The following is a 25,600-nucleotide window of genomic DNA, read 5'->3' as shown; positions in this document are numbered from 1 at the left end:
CAAACTGGCTTGAAAAGGTGTTTAGGAGCCGGCTGCCGACGGTTTGTGCTGTCCGCGGGTAGCTGTCGTGCTCCGGAAAATGGATTTTAGCAGTTGTAGCGGTGGTGAATCCTTAGCTTTTTGTCTTTTATATTATTTTTTACCTCTCTCCTCTGAGGCTGTGAGGGCAGCCAGCCCTTACGCTGCTCTAGAAGCATCACGCTGCAAACTGGCAGATGCAGAGGTGGTTGCATCAGCTGTCTGGAACATTTAGCATAAGCCTCTCCAACCACCAGTGTCACTCCTCACAAATCATAACGGACCCATATGAGGCTTCAATGTGTGAACTTTTTGTTAGAGGTTATAACTGTGCTGTGGTTTTATTTTTTCCTTCTTTTTTTTTTTTTTCTTCCTTCCTTTTTTCCTCCATGGAAGTGCCCGGCCTGTACGGCAGTGAGAGGACAAGAATTCTCTTTATTTGCACATACGATAGGCTCTTCTATTTATTGTGTCCTGTGATACTGTATTGTGAGATGTAATTTATAGTGCTTGGCCAAAAAATAAATTTGGTCTGACAATCATGAGACATTTTACAAGTCAGCAATAAGGAGGCTTTGAAATGTACTTTCATGTATACAGAAATTGACAGAAATACGATGAAGGTCTTTAGGTGATTTGAAGTGAGTAATTATCTCTTACATGTGTAATTGACACCGGGCTAAATAGGAGAGCATGTCACCATTTACAGATTGTGCCGCAGAGCAGTCGCTTCAGGACTCTAGATACGGATGTTTCCACGCGTTATTTTTAGGAAAGTACAATGCCTGGCAGATAGCCCCTTGCATCACTCAGCTCTCCGATGCACGCCTATATCTGCATTCTCAAATGAGAAAATGCCTTTGTTCAGAAGCCTTTACTTTTCTGATTTTCTGCGGCGTTAGTAAGTTAGGAAGAGTCCGTACCAGTGAATATACATAAAGCAATGTCACTTGGCTTTCCTGACTTGTAAATAATTGAAGAGGGAGGAGAGCTCTAATGGCTTACTGTAGTTACTAGGGTATGATCCTAGAAATCCATGATCCTATGAGAAAGCTTGATGGACCATCTTCTGAAAACGTTTCCTGTTCAGATAATTCAATATTGATTTGTGTTACAGTCAATGACATCTTCAAAGCATCTTGCAGTTTTTGCTATGAAAAGCTAGGGCCTGAAATCACGTTACTTTGTTTCAGCAGGGAGAGCACACAGCTGTTTGACCTACACACATGAAATCAAATATCTGGGATCTGAAGTCCCCTCTTTTGAGAGATCTTGGTTTAAAAAAAAAAAGAAAAAAAAAGAAGAAAAAAGAAAAAAAAGAGAACAGGTGGGCCCTTGCTGGGGGCGGGAAGGCCAGTAACCCTGAGTTTTGACGTTTGAGCATGTAGGATTCAGTAACGGAAGAAATCTCGTTATGGACACTCTCTGAAAAAATAATTTAATTCATCTTTTCCAGTTGGTATATCTTTGGATTCTAAGTAGAGCCACTGCCCAGTACTCTAAATATTTCAGTAATTCTGAAGAAACCTTTGGTTCTTGTCAAGCCTGCATTAGAATAGAACTGAATAGCCTTTGCTGTCTGTGTGATAGGTGATGGCTGGTACGTGGTCACATGGGGGGAAGGAATTGATACTGAGGCTGGAAGTTTTGCTTCCCATCTTGTCCTTCCTTAAGTGATGAAGGAAAATCTGCTGACTAATAAACCACAAATTGATAATTAGGAGATGACAGGAATTACTTGAGGATGGATATATATATATATATATATTTTTTTTCCACTGAGAGCTCAGAAATACTCATTAGATGTTGCATGCACTGCTAATGGTTCTTAGGGTTAAATGTGATATGGTCAACTGTTTTAATTGCTACAAAATATGTTACAAATTTTAAAAACAGATGTTGTGTTTATCTGTTATGATCCTCACAATCTTATCCATGAAGCACTGAAGCTGTTTCAGTCAGATATTCTGGGAAGAAATACAAACAGTTGCTGTGATTCAGCACCTCCTTCCCCTTAATCGTGCAGAGTTCAGCGTTGAAAGAGATGAGGGAAGACATGGACTTAAATAAAACGAACAAAATAAGCATTGGAAGAAGATGTAAGGCTTTTAATCTGAAAAATCATCATGGCAATGAAATTAGAAAGTTTGAAATGGTTTCAAGTTAAAGTTTCTATAGCCTCTTGCATTTTCTGGGCTTACACCATTTTTATCCTATTTTACTCAATTAATATCTATTAATTTTTTTGCACCTTCTAAGTATATGTTTTAGGACAGTTGCTGTATTGTAACATTGCTTGGCATGTCAGAGAGCATCAAAAATATTTCTAAGTCCAATGGACATCAACATTTTAGAAAATGATGCTAATTAAAATGTGTGTGCTTTATTAAACCTTAAATGCCATTCTGACTGATAGGCATGCCAGGCAGTGTTGTAACAATAGCAAAGCAGCTGGAGTGCAGGTAAACAAATATAAATGGGCATCACTAGGCCGTACCTTGTTTGTTTTGGTCAAGTAAGAAACAAATGGGAATTTCTGCTTTGTTTTCCTTTACCTACATATCTAAAGGAGTTCAGGGACACAATGCACGCTGATTTTCAAAGACTTTGTGCTAGCTGTCCGTATTGCTGTTTTCCTTGGAGAATAATGTGACAATCTAACTGTCTAATTCTAGTGATAGACTTCTGCATCTTAAAGCAGATTTTCTTCATGTAAGAAAGTGTTTGTAGAAAAAAGCAATGTTTCCTATGGAGAGCTTGATTTATTTGAAGTGCAGGCATTTTATAGCAATAGATGATAGATAATGATTGTATTCTACCTCTTTCATGTGGTATTAGATTACAACAACTCAATTCACAAACATTGTGAGTTTTGCTAAATTACTTTATGTGGTCCTTCTAACTGTCATTTGGTGGCTGCAAAATGAGTGCTCTGGCAGTTAGGAGAAGAACTAATACTTCCAGAACTGTGTGTAGGTTTGTAGGCAGTTCTGTGGATGGGTGGAAACAGGAGGTGAGCAGGCAGATCCTATCTTGTCAAAAATGTATTTTCAGGCTGTTGACAGCAAACTTTAAAATGGGAACATTGAGTTTTTGTGCAAACCTGTTGATGGCAAAGTGGGACAGCAGATAAAAGGGGCCTTGCTGTAATAACGCTACAAAGCAGGTAGGAAACTTTCTTATTAGGAGGCTGTGGGTAATCCACAGTTCAGTGTCCAGGACGCAGAGCTAACAGACAGCTGGGGGAGCTGCTGGTTCTAGAGCAGAAGCTGCAGAACACCCTGATGGTTGGCTGCTGATTATTGCCTTTCCTCAGCTTTCTGTGCCCAGCACAGGTGTGCTGCCCTCTAAAAAGTGTTACTGGCTTCTGAGCTGATTTTAACTAACATGGATGATTACCAGTTCTAATCAGTTTTGTTTATGTTTATTCCATATGTACTATGACTGCAAAATCTGTACACAGTGAAAGGCAAGTTGGGTTTATAGGAACACAGAGAATGGGTGAATGTTTTTATAAGGTCTGAGAGAACTAATCTACACACTTATGAAGTTTTTAATTGTCCATAATTCTGCATCTCTCTGGTTCTGGGCAGGGCTTGGAAATCCATTGAGGAGTGGGGTGAGGGGAAGGACAGGTTTGCTGCAGGCAGACCTTTTTTGTCTCCACACAGATACATAATTCCATTAGCCTCATTAGCTTCTTGAATGTGTTCTTTCCTATTCCTACAATGCAAAGGTTTTATTGTGTTCCATAGGTGTAACTACTCAAAGAACTCCTTCTGAAAGGGCACCACATTGTGGAAGGGAAAGAAATGTAATCTATACCAATTTTAAGAAATACTTGAAAGTACTGGAAGTGATCCTTCCAGCTCCATTAAATAATCTCAGGGGATGTAAAAAATGGAGAAGGGAAGAGTGTTCCCCATGAACAGCATTTTGTCTTTTCCCAAGCATCCACTGCAGAATTGGGAGTGCTTGTGTCCATCCATCAGAGAGGCCATTGGCTTTTTGTGACTGATCTCAGTGGCTGGTTTATGTAATCATTCCTGCTACCTTCGTTTGAGTGGAAATCTCTGTCCTTGTCCCAGTTACAGCTCCTTTTAACTTCTGAAGTTTAGTTTGGGTAGCTTGCTGTGAACTAGAAATATGTTCTTCAGAAAGATAATTCTTGTGTTTTCAGAAGTTGAATCCTTACTAGAAATGGATCAGGCAAAGTTCATGTGTTGTTCTGTATGCATTTGTCCTCCTTGCCTTGAAATACTCCAGTTTTGCCTAGAACTATTCTGTACCAGGGCCTCTCTTGATGTAATGTCAGATTAGTCTGATGGGTAAATACACATTAGAAGCAGGACGTAACCAGATACGTTGCTAGTAGCAATAATTTAGAGATTGAGCCCAGATACTCCACACTGGAATTATGGCATTGTTTGACGGAGTGAAGAAGGACATGTATGAATGTATTGCGTGTTCAAGTGCATCACCATTGTAATTTTGTAAATCACTCTAATGATGATAAAGATACAGTCAGTGCAGAAACACTTCACAGTATCTTCATTGTGAAGACTGGCTTCATTGAAGTCATCGTGAGTTTTGCTTTTGATTTCAAAGGAGCAACATTTTATTTCTTTGAAATTTGATTCATGCTTGGGATCTGCTGATTATGTTTAATTTGGAGGTGATTTGCAATAACATGCTATTCATAATTTTGGAAGAGACAAAGTGAGGCAGTGTAATGTGTAGATGACGTGCTCAGGGCTGTGATCAAGGAGAGGCAGTGATGGTGCCCTTAAGATGTGCCTGTTTTGTATGTTTTGCTAGGGAATCATTTTCAGAGATGTTTTATAAAGCCATGACTTTCCTGCCTTAATGCAACTTCCTTAGGGGCAGGAATGGTATAAATATATATGTGCTTAGAGGCTGAATTTGCAAATTACAAAGAAAAAATATTTTTCTCACATCATTAATGGCAGAAATGACGGATTCTTATTAGCTTTGTAATTTCAAGAAGTTTGAGACTAAACTCATCCCTGGAGTACGCTGTGCTTGGGGCTTAATTTGATACTGCATGATTGGCCTCATTTAACAAATGTCAACAAAATCTCAGTCCCTCTACTTGATTCAGTAGTAACTTTACTGCTGGTGTATGAGTCAGATCCTGAGCCCTGTAATATTACGGGATTGACTTTTACACAGAAGTGGTAAACCAATACATGGCTTGGAAAAGGCTCAAAAAGCTTATTCAGTGCTGTTTTCCTGTTGTGCTTGGTAGTTTTTCTCCCCAGGAACCAGGTATATTCCAAAACTGTGTTCAGATCACTTTTTCAGTAATCAGGGTCTATGCAGTAAGTGGGCAACAACCATAGGAGATGGGAATTGTATGGCGTATCTGATTTGTACTAATGTATTTTCTAGCCCTGCCTTCAGTGCAGTATCCCAAGGCAGTCATGAAAAGTGTGCAATAAGTTTGTGGGGGAGAAGTTAAATTTCTTTCAATAAAATAGTGCTTTAAAGTATGTTTTCTTTCACACCTTTACTGTTACTTTTGGTAATGACTATAGTTTTCCCTATTAACCAAAGCTGAGCATGCTGTTTGGAGTCTTACTCTTATTTGTAAAGAGGACTGCGCTCTTCAAAATGCTTTGCTTCTGCTTTGAGCATAAAACTGCAGGTCTCAATCAATGATGAAATTTCCTGTGAGTAAACTTCTAAGTTTTCACTTCATGCTGAAGGAACACAGAAATTTGCCAAATCATTGAAAATTTCCAGTGGAGATTAACACAATGTAGTAAAACACTCTTTAAAACAATTTTTCCATAAAACAATACATTTCAGAAAAAATATCTATTTAGGGCGTACATAAATTAATCAAAATGAAACAAACAAAAACCTGAGAGAATTGCTAACATGCTTTGTAGCTCAGCAGTCTGTGCTATCAATGTTGATTCTAAATCCATCAGTCTTACTCAGAAAGATAATTGATGCTACTCATTCAGTGCTCCTAATGAAGTACACTTGTGATATCAGTAGAGAGGTTTGAACAAAGGCATGGGAATAAACTGGAAAATGGTACAGCTTGGTACAGTTGCATTTTCAGTTGCAGCCTTCCAAGTAGTCAGAATCAAGAATAAATAACAATTTAAAAATACACTGTTCTTCCTGAAATGATGTTTTTAGTTTGAGAAAGATACAAGATAGATGTTCAAACCTAGCCAAAAGCTTGCCACAAATGGTATAATAATTTTTTGTTGTATTGCATATGTGTTCTACGGTCTGTGCAAAGCTGTGGTCATAGCTGTCTGTGGGAAAAACACCTGCTTATTCAGAGAAGCGAAAAATGTTGGACAAATGTGCTGATAAGAATCTGTTTATCTGAGTTTAATTTGTCTCAGTCAGAACACAGGCGCACAACAGATTCAGCTCATATTTACTGTAGCTAATAGGCAGTAATTATTATCTGCCTTCATGTACATGCTTAGTAATCCTCTGCTGAAAATACAGAACTCTGCCTTTAAATGTAATTTTATTAACTTCTAAGCTGAGTTATATTGTCTCATAATTGAGGGAGGCTGAGCTTGGCTTGGACATGGGTACCACGGTTCACATTTTTCATGATAGTCTTGGTAAGCTACTTTGCTTTGTTCGTGGTATGTATTTATGCTGTATTTATGCTCAATTGCTCTGACTTGATGAAAATATTTCAAAATATATTTGAGCTAAATTTCTGAAGTTTCACTATACATGTAAGGCCTGTGAGAATTTTTCCAAAGTCATTTCAAGTAGATAAAGAGTGCTAACCTAGAGTGTTCCACATGACTCTGCACTGAGAGTAAGAGGTTGGTCCGCCATCCAGGGGTAGCAGGAATGGGTTTCACTTTGTGGCTTTTACTACAGGTTAAGAACTGAGTTCCCTTGCTTGTCTCTTGGCAACACACGCTGACACAATTTCTATGGTAGTTTATAGGCTGTGGCAGTATCTGTGACCTCTTCTGTCCCTCAGGCCATAGCTACATAATCACTTTAATTTTACATAGCTATGCACAGCAGCCAAAAAGGGCAGTCTTGTCTTTCCTCATTGCCCCAGGCAACTCATTCCTGCCCCTTCCTGAGTGCCAGTACTGGCATGGTCACTCACTGAGCTGAATCAAGAAAACTAACCCCCAAACTCCCAAATGTAATGTATTATATGTAACTAACGAGATACCTGAAGAGCTGGAGATATTCATGGCTGTGGGGTAAATTTATGCCCCCAAAATAGTATTTGTGCCCCACTCGTCTCCTGCTTTCGTACAAGGAAATGATGTTGCTTGCTTCTCTGTTTGCATATTTTTCCATGTCCTTAGCAGCAAGGACGAAGGATCCAAACCAAAGGAAGATATGACATAGCTCATAGGCAACCTATATCTATTGACTGCACAGTAAGTAAGCAGATAGCTACTAGCATCATTTTTGTATGAATTTATTTCTCATTTACTGTTTTAAATTGAGTTTGATAATTGGTGCAGTGAGTGTTTAAAAACGAAACAGTTCAGTCTGTGTTTCATTCTTATAACAAATGAATGTGGGGGAAAGTGTGAAATAAGTTGCTGAGAGTACTTAAGTTAGGTGTAGGTCTGTGAGGAAGAAAGAATTGAAAGTAAATGAGACTTCCAGGGGCCTTGTAGCATAACGTTACATCTAACTTTCCATTTTCTGCACAGTGCAGCATTGATATTTTATTTCATTCTGGGGAGAGAGGGGGGAAGGCTGGCACTTCAAATTAGCAGCAGCTGTAGAATTAAGACAAGGGTGTTAGTGACTCATTTGGAAAAGTACTAGCTAAAACATTCTGTCTCCTAGAAAAAACATTTAGGAAAGGTTTGTGATAGAAACTTTGAGTTCCTTGAATAGTGCCTCTGACCTTCTGGTTTCTTCCAGTTTTGCTTTAGACAATTGCATTTTAAAGTGAGAGGAATTTATAGGGGTGTTATGGAGTGGGGAACATCTCTGTTCACAGGGTCAAAGTCTCCAGAATTCCTCTTACCTCTTTTGATCCAGTCAGCTGTCCAAAAGTTCAGATTCTTTGATTGTTCCAGGTGGAAAAATAAATTAGTAATAGTCAGTTGTTCCTTTGACGCAGCTGAGTTATTTTGCTTTGTTGAATGCAGAGCAGAAGGGCTCGATTTCTTCCCTCACCCCAGAGGCTGTGTTGGGAGTGTGCTGCTCAGCCCAAGGCCTGTTCCAGCAGAGCAGCTCCCAGCCCCGGTGTGAGGGGCTGTGCGTGTAAAGCAAAGCTGATGTAAATGTGCTAAGCAGGCCAGCTGTGATATAGGCAGTGCTCCACTGGTTGCTGACCTTCAGGCAGGGAGTGACCCATTAACTGGGGGTGCTCTGAGCCTGACCATTTCAGTGTCGCTGCCATCTACTTGTCCACCCATCCAGACCATAATGTCCAGCCTTGGATGCAATAGTATAGAGTGAGAGAGTATCAAATTCTTTCTGGAATCAGTGGGAATGACATCTGCTGCCCTCTCCTGTCTGTAGATCTGGCAGTTTTCTCATAGAATAGTCAATTGGATTCAAGGCAATAGGTGCAAGTTGTAACATGAGAAAATTGTACTTAGATATGAAGAATTTTTTTCTTGCCATGAGGGTGGCCAAGCACCTGAACAAGGGCAGAAGGAGGCTGTGGTATTTCTGTCCTTGTGCCACCTGCTCTGGCTGAAGCTGCTCTCAGAGAAAGTTGGACTGGATGACCTCCAGATATCCCAAACAAACAAAGTTAGCTGTTATCCTACAAAGTACAGTCTGGTAACTGTTTCATCAGTGCAACTGGCTCTAAAGTAACTGTTCCTTCAGCGTTTCCTCGTTGTAAGCTGTGGTATGGCATTTGGAAAGGAAAGGTATAGAAGGAATTATCTTTTTCTTTTTATGTGTATTCTACAAATATGCAAATGCCATTTCAATAATCTCTTCAGCATGTAAATTCCTTTATCCCATTTCAGCAAGTATCATATACAAGCTGCTTAAAATTTAAGATTTTATGTTTGTCTGTTTACTTCTGTCAGGCATTATAGTGCTACAAAAATGATGATGTGGGTTGTGACAGACATGTCCATCTTCTCATACCAAATTACTTCTTTAGGCTGATGTTTCTTGTTCTTGCGTCAAATATGAATTTGCTGATAAGTTTTTATCTTGCACATAGATTAAAACTAATAGTAGTAAAAAACCAACAACAATTAACTCTAAATTAAATCTTGTTTCTCTACGAGCAGATACTATTTTCAGGAACAGCAAAGAGGACTCTGACTTTCTGGTAGAGAAAACAGGGGAAGATTGAGTGTGTTGCCCTTTCTTTACAGTTCAGCTGTATCTCACATGTCTTTTCTTGGAAATTACAGTAAGTTCGTTAGAGGTAGAATCTATGGATGTCTGAACAGCTTCCAACCCACTCATCTAGCTCCTCTAGCCCACTCTATTAGGACTTCTCTCAAGCGTCTTTTATATACTCATTCCCCCATGCGTTCTAAGGATTTTCACTTGAAGGTATGATAATCGGAAGCTTTAATGATCCCAAACCCTGAAGTTAATCCTTAAGATGTTGCTTCTAATGTAACAAAAACAAAGAACCCACACAAGACCACAAACAAACAAAAAGCCAATAAAAACAATCAAACAACCAGTTTTAGTTAGCAGCCAAGCTGATGATTAGAAAAAAATACATAACCCACCAAATGTCAGTTTTTTCTTTTCTCCCCCCCACTGCTAAGATGTGACTGTGGTTGTTCATTTATTCTGAAAATCAGTTTCCTTGTTTGTTGCCAGAATATATATTTAGAGATAGGATAATGTTGGCTTTCAGATGACTTCCTTGAGGCCGGACAGTGGCATTATTGCTCCAATTTATTATAAAGGAAACAGGATTACCTTAATGAACACTTATTTATTTCCTTCTTTATCTTAGCTTGTTTACCTTGATGGTGGCTGGGCTATCTGAACATAAATGTGAAGATTTTTACAAAAATTTAGGACTGGAGAGATACTCGTGCATATAATGTATCTGTGCTCCTAGGAGTTTTAAATACTATTTTTGGACTTCTATTTAGTTGTATGCCTGGGACTGGAAAGATATCTAATGTTTAACACTTACATGCAAAGCAGCTATGCGTCTTTCTGGGAGGAAAAAAAACCCCACACTGTAAAAATGAAAGAATGACAGACACTTACTTTATCATACTGCCCCAAAAGATGCAGAAAAGCAACTACACGTATTTTATATCTGTTACCACTCTCTTTCTTTTAAAAATGAAAGTGGAGTTCCGTGTCAAATGAATAATTGAATAATGGAGAAATGAATAATAAATACTCATTTTTTTAACTCATGTGAAATACAGTAGGCCATTTTCCATGCTTACTTGTACCCTGTTCATCTCTGTGAAGATTAGCATAAATGGCTCCTCTTGCTGATATTTATATCAAGTCTAAAAAATACATATATGTTGAACAACACAGCTCCTGTATTTTTATGGAGTGCATCTTCTTAAGAGTAGGACTTTATCTGAGTGTCTTCTCCAGACGTTTATTCCATCTTTGTCATTAATAGAAAGTGCTTCATCTCATCCAGCTGTTGTTGCCAAGGGAGGTTGCTGCAGATCCCTGTGTTCTGGTAGCAGTTGCTAACATTGCATATAGACATTTTGAAATGTGCTAGATATAAAGTTTACTTCAGATTTGTGTGCCAATTGTCAGGAAATACTTGCTGTTGATTCAATTTCCTTAATGGACTAGGTATTATTACTCTTGGATTCTTGACAATGTGGTGTCTAGTCTGCAGAGTGGTCTGTAATTCAAGATATTGGGCAAACTAGTGATGTATGTATGTGCCTGTGTTATTTATTAAATATCCTGGGTTGCTGGCTGTGTGTAATGAAAGCGTTCGTGTTAAATGGACACTTTGCTGTGATTTTTGTCATAAATTAATATTATGGTCCTTCTGTTAATGCTGATAGTGAGCTCCACGTGTTCTTTAATTTCATGCCTACGGAATCTTGTTTTTGCAGAAAAATCATGCAGGAGGATCTTCATCTTATTTTTATTTTTTTTTTTTTGCAAGCTAATCTTGAAAAACTTTATAACATTATCTGTATTTATTTCACTACAGCCTCCATTTTTTTCAATGTAAATGAAATAAGTGAAGAATCTCCAGGCTGTACCAGAGTATTGTTTATGCCAGCCAAAGCTGAATTCAGGAGCCATTTACTGTGGATACCTTGGAGATAGAGGAGAGAAGGTTTTCTGGTATCAGGGGTTGCTGTATACCAACCTGAGCATTTCTACTCCCTAATTACTGGAGGACTTCAGGAGACTGAGCTGGGCTTTCTGGGAACAGAGAACTGGGAGCCATGCCTGGAAATGGCAAGCACTTCACAGCTATGTGAGGATCTTTCTTTTGATAATTGGTACTTTTAGGAATAGTATCTGGAAAAAAGGAAAGAAAGAATCAAGACACCAGTTCCATAACAATACCCAAATACTTTTGTTTCTGCACTTGTATGTAGCTGTGGCTTCAATGAAGCAGCAGAAATCTTCGAGCTGGTGGCCTGAACGCAGAATTGGGGGTGATCCACTGGGCCCATTGGCCTGGCTTTCTTCACACCTCCAGCATTGAGCCTCTCCCTTTAAGTGGGTTAAATCATCTCTAAACCTGGCTGTAGGCCCATCTCTTTAGCCTTGTTTCGTCATTTCAGGTATGAAAAGAAGAAAGCATAAGTGAGAAATACAAAACAAGACAGAGGGAGAGCATGAGAAGTAGTTTTTGAAAGAGGTAAATTGCTGTAGAGAAAAGATAAGGGAAAAGGGTAAGGCAGAAAGGGCAGGAAAGAGAAAGGGCAGAGAGCTGAGCAGAGAGGCTGAGCCTTATGTGCCAGAGCATGGCATGAGATGGCAGCTCTGGCTGCCAGGCTGCCTGGGGAGAGTTGCCTTGCCCACAAAAGGGGATTTAAGACAGCATTCTGCAAGAACTCGCTTTGGGCACTGCTGAAGTTCAGCAAAAATTAAAGGTTATTCTACAAAAACAATGGAATTTTGGAGAATAGACAGGCAAAACCTCTGGGAAAGGTCTCTTTCATGTAGATTTTGAGAGGACAAAAGATATCTGTGGGACAAATTTGGCAGTTACCTTTGCCTCTAAACTGGTGTGGCCATACTGTGATGCTATGGAAATACCTCACAGAGGTAAGCTTGTCAGCCTTTGCTATTTCATCTTATTTCTTGTAATTTCTAATTTTTTTTTAGTATGCTGAAAAGAGGTAAGGACTCATTGAGCACGCTCTTAAGTGACCTGGTGATGTTGTTATTCTTTTTAATAGTTAATATTTTTATAAATTCTCTTATCCTGGTGGGTCTGGCATCAATCCAAGCCCAAGAAGTATACGGTATAGTAAAGACTAATTGCAGAAATAGTTGGCATCTGCTTGGCAGGCAGATTTTATCACTAGACTTTATCACACACTATTCTCGGCAAAAGTGGCTAAACAAAAGAAATCAGAAAGCACCCATCTCAATATTAGAAAAAGAAGAAGAGAGTTCAGTTGAAATTATGCAGTCTATGGCAGCCCAAGTGAAATTATAACAAGATATTTTCATGTTTTTAAACTTTGCACATAGAGGCGTGCCTTCTCATATTAAAGTTTTCATCATTCATTTGCACTGTGGGTGCAATGCCAGAACCCTTCTGTGTCTGAGCGTGCTGCTCTGGTCATGTGTCAGTCAGATGGAAAATCCGAGGCCAAGGTCCTTGCTGGCAGCCTGAGCTCAGGCTAGAAATAACAGCACAGCCTGCTTTGGTGAGCTGAGATGGGTTTTCTCTTCAGATTAAGATCACTTGTAGGGAAAAGCAAGACCAAGAGCAGGTTTAAAGTGCTAAAGTTGCCACCAGAGAACAGCATTTTCTGTTCCTCAAACAGAGATGGGACACATTTGCGTGTTTTAATTCATATTTTTTGTGTGGTGGCCAGAATGCCTCTCCACTTTGTGGTAACTTCTGGAGGTGGTGGAAATGATGGCTTTACAGAGAGGTAACAGCGTGTGTTTTCTGCCGGCCAACCACTACAGGTCAACACAGCCCAAAGAAGGGCTTTAGTTTTATGAGGAAGGAGTCCAAACAGTAGATAATGATTCCACACTTTGCATGTGCTATCCTGAAGCTACAACTGGTTGAAAGAAGATAACTTTTATTTTGTTCAGATTTAATCTCTTTTTTTTTTTTGACATTTGGTTTTGTTTTCTTGTTGTTGTTGTTCTTTTTTTCTTTTTTTAACCAGTAGTTGTTTTTGTGGTGCCAGCCTACAAAAAGTGATAAAATCCCTGCATTTTGTCAGCACATAGTTTTGTCCTGCATTTCTCATGTGCAGTGATCCTCCGAGAATGCTTTTTGGCATCTAATTGCTTGATTCTGACAGTGGGGTTCTTTGAGAGACAACTGCTTTGCAGGCATTGTACACAATACCAGCACAGCGAGCGCTGGTGGGAGGCCAGGTATAGGGATTTATTAAGTATTCTGGAATAATTATCCCCAAATAATTTTGAGTGAGTGGGGCTTTCTTCTTCAATAAGAGTACCATTGTCCAAAACAGCTTAATCCACTTTCAAAGCCAGCTAAGTAAGAAAAGGCATTCTTATTCTGAAATGTGATTGCCTTCTCATGAAGTTACTTACAAGTGCTCCTAACTATTCTCCCTTTAATCTGATACAATTTGTATGGATACTCAAGACTTTAGTTCCTACTTTTCAAGACTGAGCTTCATGTGTTTGGAAACAGTGATGTAAATGCACTGGAGTCTTAGAGAGTAAAAGTTATCACAGATGCAGAATATTGATGCTAACAAGATTTAGACCTTTTCCATACTGAAAAAATTAATAAAATTTTAAGGAAATAAAAATGCAATGCAAGTTGTAAGGAAATAGTTTTGTGGAATTAGTGAGTGTTATGAATTCCTGTATAGATGTCCATGTACCTGCATGTCCATTAACAGAGGTTATTTTGGAGTAGTTCTGGTGAGTTAGTGAGTGTAGACAAGACTTAATTGAGCAAATATGGTGTGCTAAGCTCATGTAAGCAAAAACTCCATTAACTGCATTGTTCTCTAATTAATACTTTTAATAGTTTTAATTAGATGGCTAAATCCAATAATACCAGAAGTAAATAAATGCATAATGAATATTCATTCACTTCTCTAAGTGAGAATTTTGCCTGTGTGCACTATTCAGGATTGGGCTCCAGCACACTTAGAAGAATGCAAATGAGATTCTCTGCATTCTTTTTGATGTCTTCTTTCTTGAAACTTGTAACTACTGAGGTTATATGAAACTCTGGAATTTAATTTCATTTTGGAAGGTTTCTAGATTATGCAGTAGGGAAGCATACATGTAACTACTTGAATGTGTGTACCATAAATACATAAACACCTTTATTTTAAATAATCGTTTTATAAATAAAAGCGATACTACACAGAAAATGGATGTGAAGTAGCTTAACTTTATAAAAAACTACCATGATATGTACACACAGATGTATTTAATTTAATTACGCTAAGCATTGGCATGAGACACAAACTCTTCTCTGTAATAGCTGTGTAATTGGAGGGGAATGAAGCTAAAGAAGTACTGTAGTGTTTTACTCAAAAACAAAAACAAACAAACAAAAAACCTCAGCTAAAGTCTAGATTTCAAAGAGAATTGCACATTTGCATCCCAGGGCAGAAATTGGCCTTGTGCTGGGAACCACAGAATCTCTCAAGGTAATACTTCATAACTATGGAATGTATCCCATGACTGATATGTAGCTAAGAACGGAGAATCAAATTACACATTAGAAATAGTTGAAATGAAATATATTACTAGTAGAAGAGAGTAATTAGGCTGGGTAACCAGCATAATGTCAGATAATGTCAGACTAGTCAGAAACCTGATGGGGAACAAAGCAACAAGTACTTCTTATTGTCAAAATGACTATATATGTACACACCATATTTCCAACAAAATTAGATGCTATCTTTTTCTAGTACTTCACTTATATCAAATTTAATCAGCTTTCAGCTCAGTGCCACAGTTCTTAAAATGCTTAATCATGGGAGTAGCATTTGGAAATATCATATAGTTAAGAATATTCATGTGATTTCAAATTTGAAGTTTTATCTGATCCCTGTAGGTCAAACCCAAACTATTTGTCCTACTTTTACCATAGGTCTGCATTTTCTGTATTCTGACAAATGTAATTATTATTAAGTTGTGTTGGACTTTGCCTAAGTATTCAAAGGTGTGTAGTTGGAGAAATACTATAGTATGGATATTCTGTTACGTTGCTTACAGAAAGCACATCTTGCAGTACTCATCCCTGATGAGGGATTTCACATGAAGGCTATACATTTATTTCAAATCTAGTAGTCGTTTCTTCAGTGAAATTTCACTGCCCTGCTAAGTATATAATATAGAAGCACTTATATAATAGAAACTTGGAACACTGTAAATGATGTCCTTTCAGCAGTAAATGAACTCTCTTCTTTTATTGAACTGAAGTTTGGAATGTAGTGTTCTTTGTCTCATAATTGTCTGCCTACACACACCCAGACTGCAGTTCTAATAACTCTCCCTTGAAGGAGCACATATGTCCTTTTTTTTTCTTTTTTGCCTCAGTTGTATATTTTTGTAATTCGAAGATGTCTTTACATTAACAAAAATAACTTCATAATGATTATACGTTAGAGCTAATGGTGCCAGTTTTACAGTATTCTGTGCTTGCATACTTGTTGGATCATGATTATTTTCAGACAAGCCATATAGCTTGTGGAAATATTAAGTGTTGTTTTTGCTCCGTTAAACTATTCATCAACATGTTTGTTAAACATGCGCTTTCATTTTTATTAATCTATTGTTGCCATTTATTAGACTGTGATAAGTATATTCACTAGGCAAGGTAGCAAAAGGTAAGAGATCCGTTTTCTGTCCAGGAAAATTACACGCAATAAAAATAATATTAGACTGTGGCTCTGGATGGGCTTCTCGTTATTCTTTAAAATAGAAAGGTCAGCCTGGTATGATGTCTGTGTTCCGGTATAGCTAAATATTCAAAACAAACAAACCTGCAGCAGCAAAATTGTCATGTAAAGTTTAGTGTAAGAAGCATAAGCTTCATTATCATGCTGATCTGGATGAATCTTAAAGATTGTTTACAGTAAGGTCTGGAGAGTTGCCTAGCACTGGAGCATACACAATTAAACAACAGAGCTGAACTTTTCTTTTGTGTCAGCATATGGCTAAAAGACCTCCATTGTACTCATATGATCGTCATTCTTGGAACTTACAACATAAACAGGCATAGAGAACATTCACTTGTAACTCTATCTCATGATAGCTGTGCTCACCAGGGGTCAGAACTTTACGTTTTCACCAATAGAGCTTAAGAAGTAAACTAGATATAAGAAAATGATAGTAGGGATGTAGTAAAACATGATCTCACTTTTGCAGTGTGAATGTGTACCTATCTGAATATGTGGGTTGCAGACACGGAATAATGGTCATTTGACAAACTGGGAAATTAATTTTGATAGTGCTTGTAAACCCTTATGCCTGTGACTAATAAGCATCCAGGTACTCATCCTTTCTTTGGCAGTGTAACCCAAGAAAAGCAAACAAATTTATACTAGAGCAGCAAGCCAGTTGGTAGACTTTAAAAGAGGATAATCTGAATTGGAATTTCAGGTTGGCTTGTCATTAGTCTTATAAATACTTGTGTTGTGCACTATAAGAGCAGGAATTTCTAGAATCACCTATATGGTTTTATAATCAGTCTGTGCTTTTTTCTAATTATTTAAAAAATTTGGGATAAGTTTTGTATATGTCAGAATAGCTCTTATGTGCTTCTAACTAACACTACCTCATTAATTTGCTGCACTCTGTTTCTGTTGAGCTGCTTATGTAGACACTGTAACTCAGGGAATACTTTTAATGAAGAACTGTTAATATTAATGGCTGCAGGTAAAAATGGAAGCTAATGTAGGATATGAATTTAAATGTGCAGTATATGACTTGCTTAAATCTAGGACAATTAAGTAGGTTGCAGGCAGCTGATGACACTGCAGAAAGCTGAGCGCTAATTCTATTACATATGAAAAATGCTCAGAATTTTCATCAGCATCCAGAAGAGAAGTCCAGTTCAAAGCTTATAAGCAAGTTATAAACAGGAATGCTTTGAATCTGTTTTCTTTCAAATACTCTTTTTTAAAAAAAGTGAGACCTTTTGACTCTTGCTTTCTGATGTAATAATGTTAATCTGTGCCATTTCAGATCATCACAGTACTTGCTCATTGAGTAATAAAAGATTTTTGCAATATTTGTACACTTGTAATTAAAATGTTTGAACGATGCATTCTCTTCACTTTCACTGAGCTGTGTTTTACTGCTCATTGACCAAAAATTATTCACACTATTGTCTGAAATCGCAGTCTATTACAGTTATGATAGAATAATTATATTCTACTCTATTACAGCTGATGGCAAGACGAATAATCATCACTTTATGTTCACAGGCCCTCAGTGGCGTCTGCTCTGGAATATTTTTTTTCATTTTGGGAAGCATGGCACCTTGTTAGTCTGGATGGGGATACAGCTGGGAGTGGCAGCAGGCGAGTACTGCTGCTTCCCGCAGCGAAATCGGGAGCTGTGCATGGGTCCCTGTGTGAGTAGTGATAAACAGATTCATTAGCAATCCCACCGTGTGTTTGCTATCGGTTGTAAATGGGGCTCTTCCAAGCACCCTCAAGAAGCTATTTTTGTTTCTGAATATTCAGGAATTTTACCACCATTAAAATAAATTTTCTCAAATTACTTTCCTTTGAATCAGGACTTTCAGCCTGTTGGGGTTGATATTACATTGCCAATTACTGCCAGTACCTCTCTCTCCTATTTTTAATACAAAAATGTTCCTCTGGTATCTAGTGAGTTCTTCTTAATTTAGATGGATCATCATATGGTCTGGGAATCCACAGAAAGTCCCTGGCTTGCAAAGCAGAATTAATTTATTTATGCTCTAAGTCCATAAATTAATGGACAGTAAGTGTATGGACAGTGAGAAGAATTCATTGTATGCACAAAGCAGTTGGTGTTCTGCTTTGTGGTTGCAAGGTGGGGATAAAGCGGGGCACTCTTAGGGCTTCGGTGGTGGCTGGTGTTTAGATGTGCAAGAATTGTGGGCTGCTGTGAGGAAAAGGAAATGCTAAACCTGAAAGCAAATCGCTGCTGCGAGTCACAGCTGCATCCACTGTGTGCTGTATAATCTTGCCTGCTTGCTGAGATAGGGATTTGTATATGTGCGTGTGTGCATCATGACTTCTAGGAGGTACACATCCTGCAGAGTAGCAAACTTTTATCCCAACAAACCTCACTGCTTTTGCTTACTCAGAAACTTCCTGGTAGCTCCTGTCCTTGTTGGTTCCAAATAACTCCAAGCAGCATGGAAAACAGGGTGGGAGGTGTGCCCTGGCAGGTGAAAAACTTCCTGCAGCCAACTCTGGGAGGTGGAGGTAGAAAACCTGTTCCCATGCCTACGCTCTCATCTTCCTGGTACCCAATGCTTGGGCTTCACTGGGAGACCTTCCCAGGGAGCTCCCATGTGCTAGATGGGAGATGCCCAGCGGCCAGTCTGAGCCACTGGTCTCTGTAAAAGAAGGAAGCAAATGCAAGTAACTGGTATGAAAGCTGTGGCAATCCTCAATACGTAAGAACTAGCAGTGTTTTTAAAGAGGGCATGCAATGATTTGGTTTTAATTAACTAATATGAGCTGATACTTAATCATTCTGTGCAAATGTTTGAATGAACAGGAAATCAATCTAAAAACTAAATTTAAACCAAAGGCTTTCTGTATCTTGGAGTGGAGGCCAGGCATCTCAGCATCTTACTTGAAAACATTTTGAAATGTAAAAAATGCAGAAACAGCATGTAGGTTATGTGCACCTCCAAAAACTGGCCCCATGGATAAACTGTTGGGGTCTATGGCTAATCTCACCAGCTTCAATCCAGAGTATTTCTACCAATTTGAGTGGGCTTGTGCCTAGTGAGTAAATTGGTAGACTCTGAAAGCCATTGCAACTGGTTCACTTTGAATTGCCATCATCAAATTTCCTTTAAGGCACTAAAAATAATTGTACTACACTGAATATCTTGTGGCTGTAAATAATTGTCTTAATCAACTTTCTGTGCCTGCTAATATATATCTACCTTCTCACTGGCAGCCCATTTTTCTTTTAATAATACCTAATGGCATGCATTTGTAGCTGGTTGCTCTGTGTGCTGGTGCCAGCCAGCCCAGCACAGATAAGGGCTTGTCACTGCATCCATGATAAATCTCCATTAGGTGCGTTTAGAGCTAGACCGTATTTTACTTGCTATGGTAACTTCTGAACTGCAGTGTAGCTTAACATGAATTTATAGAGAATAGTATGTACAAATTATGTTTCTCCTTTTTTTTTTTTTTTTAACTGTAAAGGGAAGATAGATTTTTTTTATTTTAGTTACCCTTTTCTTTCACCTTTGACTTAACTTTTTAAAGTAAAGGGAAGGGTGTTATGTGATAATTCAGAATGTTGGCCAGATGTCTTTGTGTTATAATGATAGCATCGTGGTCTGAACTTTTTAAGACATTAACTCTATTAATAAAGTGCTATAACAAGTACTGAATTATAGCACCCAAATAAACTGCATATTCTAATAGGTATTTTCTGGTGTATGCTTGGGTCCAGGGTAAGGTGCTGAACAGACATTAGGTCTTATTGTTGTCCTAAAATGATCTACAAGTAAAACTCCGGCATTGCTTTGGCTCCCTGTCCAGATGCATGAACCAGCTTCTGTATTACCTCAGTAGACTTGGTGCACACAGTTGGTGCTCCCATCAGCTGCACAGGCCAGTTTGGTGTTGTTAACAGTGCCGTGCTGTATCTCAGGAAGTCAATGATCTGTGTGCTCCGTCTCGCTCACTGTTTCCAGGGAAAACTAAAATGCGTTTGTAGACCTTTCTGTCTGACGCCCCCAGTTTAACTTAGTGCAAGCAACTTTATTTGTACAGTCCCTAAGCACTGATGTGATTGGAATTAGATAGACGAGGAATCCAGATACAGATCACACAATAGGTTTCCCTCCCAGTCGTCGCCATAAAATCCTGATGTCTAACCTTTAAGTTGTTTGAATAGCTGTTTTTTGTTGGTGTTATTTTTTTTTTTTATGATGTCTTCCAAGAATGAATTGTCAGGAAGTTGCTGTCATAAAATCTCACTGTTTAATGAATGTGGATGTTTTCACTAATTCTCCCAGAAATCCATTACTTCAGAAGTTCATTTTTTTCATCATACAAAAAGCATAACAAAAAAGGCACAAGACAGTTGAGCTTATGGACATTAAAAAAAGTAAATATAAACCACCTTCTCCCATTAAGTGTGGTAATAAAAAAAAAAAATATATATATATATTAAACCTCCAGACTCCATGCTTCCTTAATTTATCTTTTTTTTTTTTTTTTAATTTCTTCACAAGGACAGAAATGGATGGGGCATCCATGTGAAGCAGCGTGAATTTGCAGTCAGAAGAAAAGGACTATTAACAATAAACTCTCATGGATGCAGTCCTAAAGACTTTCTTTCCAAAAGTACCCTGTTGTAAAGCACTGGGATTACTCATAGTAGTAAGGATTTGTTCTGTGACATTGCAGGGCTGCTGCCCAACCATTTTGTGGCTCCCAAGATATGCAGACCTTGTATATAACATAGAGGAGCTGACAAACAAATGCAGAGTACTTTTTTATATGTAGCTGTGCCACTTTTGGGAAACCGGGACATACGGGAGATGGGCCGCATGGCTCCATCGTAGTTTAAGCAGCATTCTCCTGAATTTTCAATAGCAAGCTCTACTTGAGAATTGATGGCAAGGATATGACCCCTGTGCTGCATGCTCGCAGGCTGCAGGGTGGTGGGAGGCCAGCTGTGGAATGTGGGAAAGTGGCTGAGCTGCTCAAGTCATGCAGGGAATGTTAAATGTGTCTCCAGCTGGCAGAAGCTGCGGCTTAAACACAAGGTCTGGATCTGGGCATGGCCGAGCATTCCCGGCATCCCCAGCGCCTGCTGCACAGAGCGCGGCGCCGATGCGTGTCACAGATGGATTTAGAGGAAAATGAAATGCCTGCCACCTTTAGTGAAGTTCTAATGGCAAATGAAGGGAGGCTTAAACTTTTTTATTATAAACCGAACGGTAACAGTAGTGCTACCCAGACAGTGAGAAAAGCTAATTCTACAGCTCTCAGTGGAGAGACAAAGGATTCTCGTATTTTTCTTTTTTATTTCCTTGGGGTATGCTCCTCACATAGAAAATGCAATTTGCCCTTCTTTAGCAACCCTCTAATTTAGTGGGGGTGTTCTCTCATTTTCCTTTCCAGCAACCTAATCGATGAGTTCTTGGTTCACAGCAAAAGCTATAGAGAGACTGCTGTGGTACTGCAGAGCAAAATTCATTATAATTTCCTGAGATCCCCCAGTGCTCCTCGATTAGCAGGGCAGCAGCTATAAAACCCCCTAAGGAGAATCTGCAGGTATTTTCATGCTGGCATAAGCTTGCTTGATCTTAGCTCTGAGCTGAAGAGAAACAGTGTTGGGGCAATGCTTATCCTGAGCTAAAGGTCCTGCTGAGGAGTCAGCTCAGTGGCTGCTGCTCTGTGGGTACAGAGTAACCTCAGAGCTGTTGGGGGAAGGCAGTGTAGATGTACCCTGTGTAATCTGAGGGTAAACTGGGGGAAGAAAGAACACGAGATTTCTCAGGATTATAAAAAAAAACTATGAAAATAAATGCAGAATTAAAACTTATTGGATTTTCCAGTGCAAGAGGAAAATTTCAGTCCTTTTGACTTCACTGAATAGGTGAATCAAAATAGCACGTGCTACTGGAGGTTTTACATGTGGGCACCATTTTGCATTATTGAATTGCAAGATAGGACTAAAAAGTAACGTAGCAAGCAGGGACTGGAAGTCAATCTTTTGACACACTGAGTGGGCATCAGAAGGTAGCACATTTGTAAGCTCTCTGTTTGGGAATAGCAGCATAAAAGGCTTGTTTATTTACTTGTGCTTAACCAGAGCTAATTTTGTTTGGTTTTTTTTTCTAATTCTGGAAGATGTCTGTCTTTAAAACTATGGTGGAAATGTATCTAAGATCAGTATGGGCAGAAAAGCTCTCTGTAAAAAACATTTTCTTTGTAGCAATTCTCAGTAAACTTGGATTATTTTTTTCCCAGCAGTATTGTGAATAGTATAGGAGTTTAGAAGGAACCATGTATTAAATATGACACAATCATCAATTGCAAATGAATTATTACAAAGTACTGCAAAAAACTGCCCAACCCTGTATGGCCTTAACAACAGTCCTCCACTGGAGATTACTTGATGCCTTCCTAAAGTTCATTTTCATAATCAGATTACAACTTCAAATCATCAAGAGAAAGCATTGATTGGCTGGTGTTCAGCTTTTGTTTGGCTGAAGGCTCCACCCAAGTAATTCTGGTCATGAGGCATTTTCTTCTGTTAGAGTCATAACTCAGAATGTGTCACAAATGGCATTAACATTGATACAGCAATGGGCTGTGTCTCCTTGCTGCTAATCCTGACCACAAACTTCTTGATGCTGGTTCGGTAACAGAATGGAGAAACATGACAAAAAAGCTTTTTTAAATTTCTCCTACGCAAGTAATAATTTATGTTTTTTTTGAGATTAATACTGGTGAATCTTGCTACACAGATTTCAGACACTATTTTCCCCAGCTAACCACAGGCCTTACAGAGCCTCACCTCTCTCAGCTCATAGCTGTTTGAAGAGAGACAGCTTGAGGGGACAGCTGCCCTTGCCCTAGCTGCTTTCTTGCAGTTTGGTACTACCACTCAGTTTCACTTCCCCTGGTTATAAACCACTGTGCTCCCAATAACTAGTTGGCAGCAGAGAAGAAAGTTGGCTGTAGGGAATAAGTGAAAAAGGAACATACCTGGAACTGAAATTGATCTTCACTGAAAAAAAAAAGTCTAGTTGGGAAAGGGATTGGGTATGGTGCTGCCAAGGGAATACAGTTGAGGAGAAACGGAGTACGTCAAAGCTCACCTTCCAACCTTGTCCTCAGTCTGTCCTATGGGAATAGGAGGATCCTTACTGTAAGGATGTGGATTAGTTGGAAAGTAACCCCAGTCCTGTGTGAGGGAGATGTGGGAGAAAGCTTAAAGGCTGTTGAGCTGAGATACTGCACTTTGCACTGGCAGCAGCTGAGGCTCAGGCATTTCCTTCTGCTCACTTCTACTCGGTTTTGACAGAAGAGCGAAAAGGACACCTGGAGGCAGCAATACCTCAAACTACAAGAGGAAGATTTGCAAATGCTCATCTGTCAAAGCCTCAGTTGCAGTAAGAATATTCACTGCTCTCCAGTAGTCAACAAGCAGAGTTTGGGCTGTATGTTATCAACAGAAGCAGCTGGTACAAGTAGAGGGTCTAAGGAGGAGGCTGTTATGTGCTCATAATTTGTGCTCTGATGTCTACGGCTCAATCCAGATTACTATCCCTTCATATAAAAGATGCATTGTAATACTAAAACCGTGGTTTTGGATGTACAGTTTTGTGACAGTACCAACTTGAAGCATCCCTCTTTGTCATCAGCCATTCTTTCTCCCACATTACTCTATCAGCAATGTCAGGATAGCTGTTAGCGGGCCATACAATGAAATAGATCTGGGAATCAGTCCAGGTTAAAAATAAACAGCAAAAATGAATACCAGGAACAAGCAGGATAAGGGGGGAAATGTTTGCGTTAGCACTGTTGCTGACTGAAATGTTTAAGAATTTTTTTTTATTCTCATTTAATATTGGAGAAAGCAATGACCAATGATCAGCAAAGTAAAACATTAGATCTGTGTTCTGTGAGAATAATCATGATAATCATGTATCTTTTTCCTATGAAGGTGAGTATGTTTATGTGGGCTGGTGTTCAGTTTTTACATCTGTGGTATTACCACGGAGAATATGGCCTTGTCAGAACCCCCTGTAATCTGTAAGTATGAATGGGATACAGAGATTAAGAATTAAAAATTGCTTTTGTGCTGCAGTGGAGAAAAAAGTAATTGTGAAACCAGGACTAGAACTGGGGAGTTTCTGAAGAAAATCCTGCGCTACAGCATTAGAGTATTCTAATACAAGATTTTTTAGCCTTTGGTATAAAGTAGCCCAACAATCACTGTAAAAGGCTTAATGAAGCACATAAAGAATAGATACTTATTTTCATTATTACAAATGAAACAAGGAAATGAATTCAATCTCAAAGTATGGAAATAGGGGAAAAATGAGCTACTTCTCCTGAGTAAAGATTAATGACTGCAGTTGCAGAGCATTAAAAAATAATCCAGTCAGTCTATTCCTGCTGGAGAAATCATCTTCATGCCACAGAACACGATATAAGCTCATAAAAGGAAAATGAAATGAGGAAAACGTGCTACATTTGTGGAGAACTCAGATTTGCAAAGACTAGGACACCCTATCTGTTGCATTTGTAAATAGGTCTTTTGATTCATGTATATAGGGCATGGCACACTGCACTTTATATCTGTGGTTAGTTAAAAATAAAATAAAAGTAGTGGTGAGTGGCCGAGATACTGGTGATCCTGGGTAAACAGAGAAGCAGTGTGCCACAGGTCTTTCTGCAGCCAAGAAGCTTTGCTAGCATTCTCTACCATCCCAACACCTTGAGGGAGTCTATTTTACCTCAAAGCAGAGATTCTGTTAAATGATTTCAAACATAGTCACATCTAACTGTATTTTTTATGCCTTATAAAGTGGATAAAAGGGCTGGATAGTGTAGGGGACTAACAATGTCTTCAAACGTTTATCTAATAAAACAAGATCTATCTGAATAGATCATTTTTTGTGTTGCTGACAATTGAAAACTGGGACTGAAAGGCAATGCATTTGCTGTTCCCTAGAACTGGAACATCTTTAGAAATTTTAATAAAACAAGAAGTTGGAAACATTCTCCTTCAGGTTGGCCTAAGTCTTTCCTTCACACAATTCATTTTCAAGATTTTAAAAGCTCAATTATAATTAAATAAAGATCACTTAGAAATACTATTTTTAATTATTTAATAAGAAAAATATTAGAATGAGATAATTGTGTATACTTTCAGAAACCTTTGTGAGGATTGTTGTTGCGTGGTTGTCATTCCTGATACCAAATTAGTGGCATGACCTAGCTCAGATTTATGAGTGTGTGGTCTCTGGACACTCCTTGGGATTTCCTGGTGGATGAGAAGCTGGACATGAGCCAGCAGTGTGTGCTTGCAGCCCGGAAGGCCAACTGTGTTCAGGGCTGCATTAAAAAAGGGCTGGCCAGCAGGGAGAGGGAGGTGATTGTCCCCCTCTGCTCAGCTCTTGTGAGGCCCCATCTGAGTACTGTGTCCAGGTACAGGAAGGACGTGGAGCTCTTGGAATAGGTGCAGAGGAGAGCCACTAAGATGATCAGAGGGCTGGAGCACTTCTCTATGA

The 25,600-nt window shown here is 38.9% G+C and overlaps 1 protein-coding gene across 4 annotated transcripts in view; it reads left to right on the top strand.

The window, feature by feature from the left end:
- RBMS1 (RNA binding motif single stranded interacting protein 1) overlaps positions 1 to 25,600 on the top strand; it is a 345,593-nt gene that overhangs the window by 208,210 nt on the left and 111,783 nt on the right. The gene's annotated exons all lie outside the window — the stretch shown is intronic.

The sequence above is a fragment of the Phasianus colchicus genome, chromosome 7 (assembly GCF_987193195.1).
Source record: "Phasianus colchicus chromosome 7, bPhaCol1.hap1.1, whole genome shotgun sequence".
NCBI lineage: Eukaryota > Metazoa > Chordata > Aves > Galliformes > Phasianidae > Phasianus > Phasianus colchicus.
The sequence above is the reverse complement of the archived record's forward strand: the minus strand, read 5'-3'. Positions and strand labels throughout refer to the sequence as shown.